This window comes from Mustela erminea, chromosome 3 (assembly GCF_009829155.1).
Source record: "Mustela erminea isolate mMusErm1 chromosome 3, mMusErm1.Pri, whole genome shotgun sequence".
Lineage (NCBI taxonomy): Eukaryota > Metazoa > Chordata > Mammalia > Carnivora > Mustelidae > Mustela > Mustela erminea.
In genome coordinates this window covers 57,113,625-57,126,016 of record NC_045616.1, presented here as the reverse complement: position 1 = coordinate 57,126,016, position 12,392 = coordinate 57,113,625, and the positions used below count along the sequence as shown (strand labels likewise).

At 36.3% G+C, this 12,392-nt stretch overlaps 1 protein-coding gene across 9 annotated transcripts in view; it reads left to right on the top strand.

The window, feature by feature from the left end:
• The first annotated feature begins 38 nt into the window (after positions 1-38).
• XRCC4 (X-ray repair cross complementing 4) overlaps positions 39-12,392 on the top strand; it is a 344,365-nt gene continuing 332,011 nt past the window's right edge. For 4 of the 9 annotated variants that reach the window (XR_004283926.1, XM_032335821.1, XM_032335820.1 and 1 more), the window contains exon 1: positions 53-187. The gene's annotated coding sequence lies outside the window, so the exon portion shown is untranslated. Of the gene's footprint in view, positions 188-12,392 lie in introns of all 9 variants that reach the window. The other 5 variants (XM_032335824.1, XM_032335819.1, XM_032335817.1 and 2 more) reach the window with 4 other exon arrangements.

The window sequence follows — 12,392 nt, the reverse complement described above, 5'->3', positions numbered from 1 at the left end:
CTGTCAGGGTCCCTCCTCCCGAGCCGCGCGACCCGGACACCAGGATAGGCTCCTCACGACCGGAAAAGGCAGGAGCTAAAAGACGTCATGCGTCCGGGCGGAAGTGGACCACACTCTCATTGGCTGCGGGACGTCTGTCTGTGGGAGCGGGCCTTTTGGAGGAGACCGGAAGTGGAGGCACTGAGAGGTAGGGTGCGGAAGTGTGAGCTGCGTAGTTTAGTAAGTTAGGAATAGTAATGGTCCTCTGTGCTGTCCTTTGTTTGTTTCTCACTTTCTTTTTTAGTTCCCTATTATTTCCCTCTAGAATTCCTCAGTGCATGATTTTTCCCAGCTCGGAGCCCCCTCAATGTGTAAGCTCCTGGACCTTCCGTTGATGCACTCTCGGGGAAGCCTGGTTCTCTAAACGTAGGCGCAGGGTGTGCACCTGCTACGCCCCCCGTTCGGCTTCTCCCTTTGCACCCGAGGGATTCTGTAGAATGTAGAGCGCCTTTGCAGTGCCCTTGTGTCTGTTGTGGAAGTCGGAAGGCATTTGAATCCGGAGGGTTGTGTTGAGTAGGCTGTGGGACACTTCGGACGCTGGCCTTGCCTGTCTCCCAGTCCCTCGCTCTTTGTAAATTGTGCGTTGATTTCACCTGGAGCCTGAAGCAGACTAGGCCCTTTGGAGTAAGAAACTTGGTGTAGTAACAAAGGGAAGGAAACTGCCCTTTCCTGAGTTGAGTGGTTGCACAGGTATTCTAGAGAAGTGTTCCATCACGGAGAGGAATCGCATGCCAACTTTCTCTTTAATCAGTGTATTTAGCTTCTTTTAGTTTGGATAATCCCATTAGGTGAAGCTTTATTTTCCACCCGTTTTTGTCTTTGCATAACCCAAATGGAGAAACAAGAGTTTTGATGTATTCAGTTCGCATAGTTCTTGGGAACCCAATATATGGTTTTCGAATTAAAATGATACTGCCTTTTTACCAGTAGTCAGCCTCCCTCATCCCCCGTCCTCTCTTTTTACTTTATATCTAGTGTTGATAATGGTTTCCTTTTGCATGATTTCCTTTTTCAAAATTCACTGATGGGCACATATATTAAAAGATAATGGTTTTACTTAACTGCTTGTTTTCTCGAATCCCCAAATAGCCACCAGCAGTTTAAGAATAAGGCTCTTTGGGTGCTAGTGTTTGTCTTTGTCCTTCTTCTCTCCCCTCTTTCCCCTGTGGCTCTTAGATTAAGACCCACATTTGACCTGCATGTTGTTTCTTTTAATTTTAAGAAATGCTTCTCTTAATTTTTCTCCACTTCTCCATTTCTTCACTTCTTCATTTATTGCTCTTCTGAACAAAAATTCTCTAAGGATTTTATATTCCAAATCCCCATTCCTCTTTTTCTGTACTTTTTTTGAGATCATTCCAGCATGGCTTTTGGTCCCACCCGTCCCCCGCAAACCTCTTCTTAGTGGCACCAGTGGTTTCCAGGTGTTAATCATTCTGTCTTTTTTGTATTTGAACTATCAGCAGACTTTGACGTAGTTAATCCCTTCCTTCTTCATGATGTATTTTCTTCACTTCATTTCTAGGACATCACACTCTTGGTTTTCCTTCTACCTTATTGGTTCCTTTTGTCTTCCTTCTGTTCTTCTTGATTTCTTATTGCTAAGTGTTCCAGGGCTTCAATCTTTGCTTCTCTTCTTTTCTTCTTTTTACACTTCGTTTTAATTATATCATCGAGTCTTAATGACTTTAAATAATCTTGTGTATACTGAAGGCTCCCGAATTCATATTCTTAGTTCCCTCTCTTTCTGAATTCCAGACATTAATACTATAAGAAACTGGGTGAGATGTATATGGGAACTCTGTGTTATCTTTGCAACTTTCCTGTAAATTCAGTATTACTCCAAAATAAAAAGTTTATTAGAAGAAATGTAACATTACTTCTTTGCGTAAAACCATTTTATGACTTATCATTTGATTCATTACATTATAAAAGCTAACAACTTGACATGGGCCTACAAAGCTCTATATGATCTGTTTTCCTATTACCTCCCTGACTTCAGCCCTTTGTATGTTCTCCCCTCACTCTGTCTTAGCCATATTGGCTTCCTTGTTTCTTTTTATTTTTATTTATTTATTTATTTATTTATTTTTAACTATTTTATTTATTTGACGGACAGAGATCACAAGTAGGCAGAGAGGCAGGCAGAGAGAGAAGGGGGGAAGCAAGCTCCCAGCTGAGCAGAGAGCCCGATGCGGGGCTCGATCCCAGGACCCTGAGATTATGACCTGAGTCAGAGGCAAAGGCTTAACCCACTGAGCCACCCAGGCGCCCCAGCTTCCTTGTTTCTTAAGCCCACTTCTGCCTTAGGGCCTTTGCACTGGCTGCTTCATCTGCTTGAAATGATTTTTCCCAGACATCCTCACAACTGATCTTCATGTATGTGCTTAAACATCACCTTTTCAATAAAGCCTACCTCAACCTCCCTACTTAAAATTGCAGGTTTGCAACTATCCCCTTTCCCCCACTGGCCTCTGTACTCCCAGTTTTCTCTATCCTGTCTTATCTTCTCCCTTGACCCTAGCACTTATCACCATACTATATATTTTACATATTATGTGTTTTTTTCATTGTTGGCCTCCAAAGGAAAGAGTTGTTATCTGTTTTGTTTCCTTATGCCAAATTCTAAAGCTCTATCTAATGATATAGAAGTGCACATGTTTTGGTTGAGTGAATGAATTTGATTTGGTATTTGAATTTAGTCATCCTTGATTTATAGTCATTGTGAAACATTGAATTGTTTATGGTTTCCAGGTATTATGCTGTTTCTTGCCTCTAAGCCTAAGCTCATGCAGGGTCTTCTGCATGGGGTGCCTTTTCTTATCTCTTTCCTTTTTACCTTTTAAGATTCATATCAGGTGTAACTCAGGGAAGCCTTCCCTGAAATGTTCGGCTGGCTTACATGAACTCTTGAGAGGAGAGACCATCCCACCTCTGCACTTTACAAGCTTTTACAATAATTATTTTGGGGTGTTTTTTTATCTCACTAGAGAGATCAAAATGTGTCTTACTCATTCTGGGGATATCAAAGCCTGGTACGTAGGAAGCAGTCGTAAATGTTTTAATGCATTAATGGCATGACCAAAGTCACTTAGCTATGAAGCAGTAGAGTTTTGATTTCAAGCTGACTCTTTTGGGTATAAAATCAGTGGTCTGTTTGCTATACCTCGTTCTCTAGGAAAAAGATAGCTGTCCTTAAAATAATAGAAGGATTGTTTTTATACAGGTAGGAGGTAGTTAATCATTTTATTGTCCAGGGCAGTTTGTTCCTTGTCATTTGTGAAGCTGCCAGCGCTGATGAGAACGTGAGTTGTGCTCTTTTTCCTAAGACATTGGCTGAAATGAACAGAGGGTTATCATAGTCATTATAGTCAGCAGTTTTTAATGTTGATGAGATGGGGCTCTTTGTAGAAGAACACCCTTGAGACTTCTGTTGCCTCAAAGTGGGAAAGCCATACTAGAATTCCAAAATGCTCATGAGGCATCCATACTTTTGGTAGATGCCAGTACTGCCAATAGCTTTAAATTAAACCTTTGATTGGGTGTCGTTGGGAAATCCCAGGCTATTTTCAAGATATTGCAAAGATTTTTCTCACAGTGATACGGAAATTTGTTGTTAAGGTTGAGTTAAAGATAATAGTTTGTTAACATAATTTCTGATACTTGGCACAAAACGTAGGTGATTTTGTATTTAAAACACTGTTTGGGGCGCCTGGGTGGCTCAGTGGGTTGAGGCCTCTCTGCCTTCGGCTTGAGTTGCGGTCTTGGGGTCCTGGGATCGAGCCCCACATTGGGCTCTTTGCTCAGCAGGGAGCCTGCTTCCCCCTCTCTCTCTGCCTGCCTCTCTGCCTACTTGTGATCTCTGCCAAATAAATAAATAAATAAATCTTTAAAAAACAAAACAAAAACACTGTTTAATTGTAAATAATGAACCAGACTTCTACCTTTCATGGTAAACATTTTTAATTTAAAGTGTCCTCTGAATATTATCATCATTGTCGTAGTCCATAAACCAATCTTTTTATAATGTTGCATACCCTTCAGGACTAACAGAAAATAAAATAATCTGACTATAAATTCTGAAAAGCCTTCAGCAGCTTTCAACCCCAGCAGTGGGGTTGAAAATGGTGATTAGGCTTGGGATCAAGTAATCAAAAGCAGCTCTTGCTAAATTTGTGCCTTGTTTCTTTGAACTTTACTAACCCTGTAAAAGAGTCCAAAATGTTGAAATAAGCAAGAAAGTCAATCAGGTCTTTGTGTGAGAGGATGCTGTTGAATAAAGAAAGACCTTGCTCAACTGGAACAGAAGCAAGCGGCTGCTAAGAAATAAGATGCAGCCATTGTTGAGGAGACTCATCAAAGTCTTGACAGTATAAATATTGACATGCTGAGATATGTCAATATTTACCATGGAATTTGGAAGTTGCCAAGTTCCTGTTTAAGAAATGTGACCCTAGCATTGAACACAGTATATCAATAAATAAGGAACATGTCCAATGAACAGCTGCTCAGAGAAAGTAGGATAACATCTGTCTAAACTTTGTAGCATTTAAAGTTGAATTAAAAAAATTTATTGACAGTTCTTTGGTAATTTATAGGTGGATGCTTATATAACATAGTACACTAATATAGTTCCATATGGGGGCTTATGTGTTTTTTTAAAAAAATGACAGCGTGGTTGCAATTTATAATTTTGTAAAATCTGTAAACTGAATAAAAAAGCTCTTGCCTTAATCCTGTGTTTAGTAACGAACCTCATCATTCTACATATTATTCTTACAAAAATTGGCTCAACTCAAGACTTAGATATTACTTTTGGGAACCAAAGTTTATGCTCTGAGAATTTAGCAATAGAGAAAGCATAATAAGTTCCTGAAGTTTAAATGTGATAAGATTTGGTCTAATTGTTTGATAGTTATATCTCAGAAGAAAATGAGTGGATTAAAGGGCTAGTAAAGTTGATATGTTTGGTTGAATGTCGCAGATTACCACTGTTAATTCCCATATGGATATCACTATAATAGAGCATTTGATGCAAAGTAAAGACACATTTGAAGCTTTTATATCAAGTCACTGGAACCATACAAACAGTCTTACATCTGTTTTGCAGACGTCTAAAAGTTTAAACTGAGCGTTCTTTGAATGATGGTCCTAAAACAGTCCTCAAAGAGCTTTAACCATGAGTATCAGGACTAGTCCTCTCATTGCTTTTCTTTTCTAATAAGAGACTGATGGCTTTTGTATAGCAATCTTAATTGTTTAAGCGCATCACACTCCTCTAAGTTTATATTGAGAAGAATGGTTGGAAAGTATAGTCGAAGTCATATATTCTGCCAGGAGCTACATTTGTTTCTATAAATATCTTATAAACGTGAAAAAATGAATTGTATTAGAGGTTTATAACAGTCTTTTAATGTGTTCTTTTGAATATATTAAAGATGGAAGAGAAAGAAACAATTTTAAAATGTAAATTGATTGGGTCCCTATTTTAGAGAACATTTGCCAATATTTTGAGGTAAGCTGTTGAGTTTTAAGGAGAAAACATTAAACTTATTAATTAATGATTTTTAAAACTTGGAAAGCATTTTTTTTGCCATGTAACCAAGACTTGAAACTTCGTTTTGAATAGACATCCCCCCCCACCAATCATTAGGGCCTTTTGGAAAATATTCACCAGTTGTCTTCTTGAACCACCTGTTACCAGTTATTTATCATGTAGCAATAACAAAGTTGCCCAGTGCTTTCAAATGTCATGTGCTTTAGAACTGATGAGAGTGAGCTGAAAATTGAAATTATTAAGCTGAAAATGTGAAACTTCCTATTTGGTGTTGAATGCTATGAGTTTAATGTAGTGTTTCCCAAAGTTTGGTATTCATGCCACTAACAGAATATACACATTGCAGGTACTATGAGATAATTGAGGTTTAGAGAATTAAATAATTTTCTGAAGTCCACACAACCAAGGAATGATAGTGAGGATTTCATACTGAGGTCTGACTGATTCAAAAGCCTAAAACAGAGTAGCTTAAACAGCAAGGAACTTCTTGGCCTCCTACCTAAAACATCTATGGTTAGATCTAGATTCTGGTTTTGCTGGAATCAGACCTGAGCTGCTGTGCACATCTCTGTTTCACTTTCTGCTCTGTTGGTTTTGTTGCCAGCAGCTTCAGGCTCACAGTGTTATAGCATCAAATCCAGTACAGAAGATTCTATATTCTTAAGTCTTGGAATTAGACTTTACTGGTCTTAGTTGTCCTAACTTGAGTTATGTGCTCATCTCTGTGTCAGTCCCCAGTGCATCTCATACCAGTATTTCAGGTGTAGTGATGATCAGATAGAGACTAACCAAAGAGCGAACACTGAGCTCAGTATTTCTCAAATAGGCTCCTAAGTTTTAAGGTGTTGAATTATGTATTTGAGTTATATATTGAAGAACACATTTCTCATAGATGACTTTGTCTCTTTTTATAAATGTACCCTATAACAATATAATCAGCTTGGTGGTCAAATAATGCTGAGGGAACTATTTTCTTTTTAGTCATTTTATTGTAGAAAATTTCAAACATATATAAAGGTAGAGAGAACATAATGGATTCCTGTGTACCCATCACCTAGCACAATTATCAGCTCGTGAATCTTTTGCTTTTATCTTGGAACATCCTCCCACTAGAGTCCAAAATATGTTCAGGGATGTGGTTAAAAATGACTTAAAGTAAAAAAATTACAACATGGGAAATAAGTAGTAATTATTCATCCAGTTTGGAGTCTGTTGTTTATACTTACGTCTTTCAAGCCATGTGAAATTGCCATTTTTTGGTAGGTTAAACATTGTTAAATATGGGCAGTTTCTCATATTTCTTAAATATTTTTGAGTGGCTGAATTAGGTAATGTCACCAGTTGAGGATATATTATAGGGTTCTTTTTTTTTCAGGATTAACGTTTTTGTACCCCAATCTTAACATTCATCCCTTTTGCCATTAGAAATTGGTAGATAAGTGGGTATAGTTGTCAGTAAATGGTGGGTTTGTGAGTAGGGGAAAAACTACAGTACAAGTCCTGTTTCTTTTTCATACGAGTGCTTTCAGTTACATTTCATTCTGAGGAGCACATTTTTCAGGTAGAAAAGACTGTATATACACTTAACTGATGGTATTTCACTCTTCTGAAATTAAAATACAAAAGAGGTGTCAAAACTTCACGACTTACAAATCATAATTACTAAATTCTTAATGAAGAAAGACTGTTGTTTAGCTAATGCTGTATTTCAGGTATTATCTCTTCAGCTCTGTTAAGTGTCATTCTCACAGGAAACGCTGCAATTAGGAATGAAGTGTTTTTGTGAAAGTTTAGAAAGTTTCCAAAATGATAAGTATGCTCTCATCCTTTCTGCCAAGTTTATTGGTAATTAAGAGTGTCCATTTGATGAATAGAAAGGAAGTCCTGGAACTTGGGGTCTAATTTTCAGGGCATTTTGGATCTAGGTGTTAGATTTTATGTGGGAAATTTAGTCAAGTTATTTTATTGTTTTAAAATACTTAGTTCATTGGGTAATGAAAAAAGAAAGAGGAAGTGAACTTTAAGTGAATCACTGAAACTAATGATTATTAATGGTATTTATAAAAGATAAGTAGAGGAAATGAGTAGTTATACGATATTTGGAATGGCAGTAGTTGGCATTCCACAGTCATAAGAGGTAGTTGAGAAGGGACTATGACCATGGCAAAGATGCTTTGATTTTTAGACGGATTTTATAGTTCTAATGCTTTATTTCTGAAGCATCAGACTGTTAACTTGACATCTAACTTGAACATTAGCTGTATTTTACAAGTTTTTGAACAAGATTATGTCCACTGTCTTAACTATATTTTACTCTGACTTTGGATGACCATCCATCCTAGTTTGTCTGAGTCTGGGATGTTTCCTGGACATGGGACTTGCAATGTTGAAACCAAGAAAACCTCAGGGAAACCTGGATGGCTGGTCACCTTATTTTCATTTCTAAATTAATAGAATGGAGGCAATATTGACATTATTAGAAAAGTATTTAATAATACTATAAGTTCTTTACCCTTAAAGTTTAGATACTTGGAACTTGAAAATACAAATGCCAAGAAAACATTTCTTCTATAGAAAGTTACCTTGATATTTTTGTTTAATTGCTTTGGAAATTTAAAGTTAAATTGTTTTTGTGGTCATTTAAGGGGGAAAAAACCCCCTTAATTTAGGGGTGCCTGGGTGGCTCAGTGGGTTAGGCCGCTGCCTTCGGCTCAGGTCGTGATCTCAGGGTCCTGGGATTGAGTCCCGCCTTGGGCTCTCCGCTCAGCGGGGAGCCTGCTTCCTCCTCTCTCTCTCTCTGCCTGCCTCTCTGCCTACTTGTGATCTCTCTGTCAAATAAATAAATAAAATCTTAAAAAAAAAAAAAAACAACTTAATTTACCCTTTAGTCAGATAACTCCAACCAGCAAGTTGACATGCTGTTAATGAAAATGATAGGAAAAAAATAATGAAAAGGCTAGGAATCAATTATTAACTTAAAAAAAGTTTTCAGTGGGGGAATTTTGGGAAAATAAACATTAATAACCAATGCTTTTAAAAAATACTAAGCAAATAGGAAAATTGTCATTTTCTTTGCACTTAGTTTTCTGAATTGTGTGATGTTTGTCTCATTAAAAGTAAATAGCCCAGTGGTTGTTGCATAACAATTTCTTTCCTTTTTATGTAGCGATCCATATGGTCTGACCCTTGAATTTTTATAATATGATAGAACTTTAAAAAAATTTATCACCATACTTCAATTTACAATTTACATTCTTTTCTTTTCTTTTTTTAAGTAAGGTTTAACAAAATAATATCAGGAATCTAATTACAGGCTTAACTGTGCTGTGTGCTAATCTTTAATCTGAATTCACTTTAGGTATCAGCCTACTTTTATGAACAAGGGGCACTTAAGTTAATTGCTTCATTAGAAACATGCATTTAGTCCTTTCTGATCTGTAAGTACAACTCCTTGGCATAGCTGCCTAAGTTTGAACACCTGCAGCCCAAGCAGCTTGAAAAGAAGCCGTAGCTTACTATAAAGGAAAATAAAAGAAGCTCAAGTTCAAAATGGTGTTATCAATGATATAGTGTTGTCACTAACTTGAGCTGACCTAAGAGAGTTGGCTTCTGCACTGCTCCTTATCAGCATCCAAAAGGGCATACAAAATTCTTTGTAAACTAATTTAAAAAGCGTCTTGTTTATTCAGAGGCAACTGTGAATGGTATTTGTTCAGAGTGTAGATCACATCAACTGCATACCAGCCAACAACTTATTTCTCTTCTAAGAAGGAAGCCAAGTATCAAAGACACAAAGTACTAAAGATAAGCTTCTCAATTCTCAACTGTTCTGAGCTCTCAATAAAGCTACTGAAGTACAAATTGGGGTGGGACTCAACTGTTTCCACCTGCAGGCTTCTCTTAGATCCTTGGCTCTGGCTGAGAGAGGTGCCGATTCTAGTACTTCTAGTGTGACCTTTAGTGCCCTTAGAAAACAAAACACACGCTTTCTTATGGCCCTAATCAATCAGTCCCTCTAAAGAGGATTGCACCCCTTTCTTCAAGTATTTGGGACAGAAAAACTATGGCCGACTATTCCCATTTACAGGGCTGCTGGAAGCAAAGAGATCATTGGTTTGCTCTTAGGATTCTTGTAAGACTGACAAGTCATCGTTTTTCCTATTTTTGTGGTTGGTTCTTAGATCTTTTGTATTTGATATTTAATGAGGGGGTGACTTCAGTAAGTAGAAGAATGAATTTCATTCAAAAGTCATTCAAATAATACATCATCAGGAAATTATAACTCAGTTGATAGAAAGCATCTGAGGCTACTGAGGCACAAAGTATTTTTAAGATACTGAGTGGTCACATTTGGATTCTTAATGTTAAGTGCTTAAACGTGACTCACAGGTAGCATCCAAAGTCTCAATCTGAGTTTAGTGAAATAATGGCATCTTTAAAATAAAACAATTTAATTTTAGCGCTGAGTACGTAGAGTTGATCAGAAAACTGGGAAATAAATACTTGAAACACAAATAATTCAAAGATGTTAAAACTAATTCGACCCCTAAATGTCTATTTAACATTCCTGAAATTAAAGCCCTTTATGTCATTGTGAAAGTAGAATGAAGCATCTGGAATATTGAATTTTAAACTGCTTTGTATAATTAGCAGTTTGTCACTTGTTTTAAATATGGTGAAAAATAGCAGTGAAACCAATTGCTGTTTTAGAGGAATTTAAGCTCTGAGTTTTCTTTCCACAGAGCCACATTAATTGCTAACAATAGCCATGCTTCTTGAGACATATTTAAGAAGGAAAAGCCTGTGCAAGCGTCTCTTTGTGTTTGTATATAAATTCTAGAGAAGCAAAAAGTGGCCTTCAAAAGTAGTTTCTAGGGGAGCCTGGGTGGCTTAGTGGGTTAAAGCCTCTGCCTTTCTGGCTCAGGTCATGATCCCAGGGTCCTCTGATCAAGCCCACATCCTGTGATTGAGCCCCACATAGGGCTCTCTGCTCAGCAGGGAGCCTGCCTGCCCCTCTCTCTCTGCCTGCCTCTCTGCCTACTTGTGATCTCTGTCTGTCAAATAAATAAATAAAATCTTAAAAAAAAAAAAAAGTTTCTATTACCTCCCCCTCTGAAGTCATGGGTTTGGGGGCCTATTAGAATTATGTAAATCTCTATGTGTCTTTTTCGATGATTGGCATGGGAAAATAGTAATACACATTTTCCAGTTATTTTCAAATTTAAGGATTACAGAGCATGCAGATAATTAACTGCATTAACACTTAATAGTGTTTTGATTAATTGATTTAAAAGAAATTTATTCACAAATGGAAAATACATTTCAGAAGTAAGCATACTGAGGCAAAAAAGACCTCAATGTAGGAAAAATTTTTCAGTAAATGAAATATGTAGAAATAATTACATTTTTTAGTGGATGATGTAGTCAAACCTACACATTTACATATTTTTAACACATAAACATACTTAATTGGTGTGGCTACAAGTATGATTATTTTAAAGCTTGGTCTTTTAGTGGGAGGAATAATAAACAGTCTTCTGAGTACACTAGGTAGAAGTTAGAATTATTGTTAATTTACCAATTTGGAGGTATCTTACACTCTTAATTGTAGATACTTTTTTTTTTTTTTTTTAATTCTGGAAATTGCCCTGCTTCCTTGCGCTTTTTACTGTTAAGGTAGAATGGCTCTAGGATTCTATAATTAAGCATCCCTCCCACTCCCAGAAGATAGAAATCTGTATTAAGTTAGTTTTGTTTTGTGAAGAGCTGACAAAGTGAGTTGTTTTTATTTTCATATTCAGTTGTGTGAGGAGCTGACAAAGTGAGTTTTTAATATTCAGTTGTTTTTATTTTCATATTCAGCTGTTAATTGAGAAAAATAATATGCTTTATTTATGAAAATAATTTTAAATTGAGAAAGCAAATTAAAACTGATTTAAAAATTTGCTCTTGTTAAAACTTATTCAGTTGTCAGTGAAGTGCCAATTAATTTACTTTCGGATTTTTATAGCATATTATATATCTATATCTGCATATAAATATATATATATATATACATATATATACTGGTCATAAAAGTTGAAGCAATTTTATATTCTTCTTCCCAAATAAAAGATTAAAGAATTTTGTTTTTTTTTTTAGCTTTTTCAGAATTATCTAGCAAGAGATTCATGCTTTGTGATTAAAGAATAATTCTTTGTAGTTTTTCATCTTTGGAAGTTTTGCTTTGTTCCTGGCTTTGACTTTTTGTAATGTTTTTTCTTTGCATGTTTGTAATTTTTAGGGTATTTTTGTTTTGCATGTTAGCTTCTACAGCTTAAGCATCTCTTAATGAAGTGCACGTGGTCAAGGGGTATTCCAGTTTTAGAAAAAATAGTTATTTGCTTTTAACCAAGTATATGTCGTACCACAGTTTGGTAAGTGAGGTCAGTCTGGACAAGGTTCTAGAGTAAATTACCAGAAGAATGGTTTTTGAATTCATAGAAGAAGAACCTTGAATGATTAGAAATGAAATTGGCATCAGTAAGAAAGTCTTTACTCTTCATATTGTTGGATATAGTAATTTTTTTTTCAGCATTCAACTTGGGCAGCTCATTTGCCATTTATGGATCTCTGTTTTTCTCATCTGTAAAAATTACAAATCAGTATTGAATAGAACTATGATTTACTGAGTTTTGTGGTTGGCTAGCTATTACGTGTTTTTTTGTTTTGTTTTGTTTTGTTTTACTTATTTCCTTGGTGCTTTGTGTAGCTGAGAGACCAATATACAAAGCATCACTATTTGATAGTTTCTTGC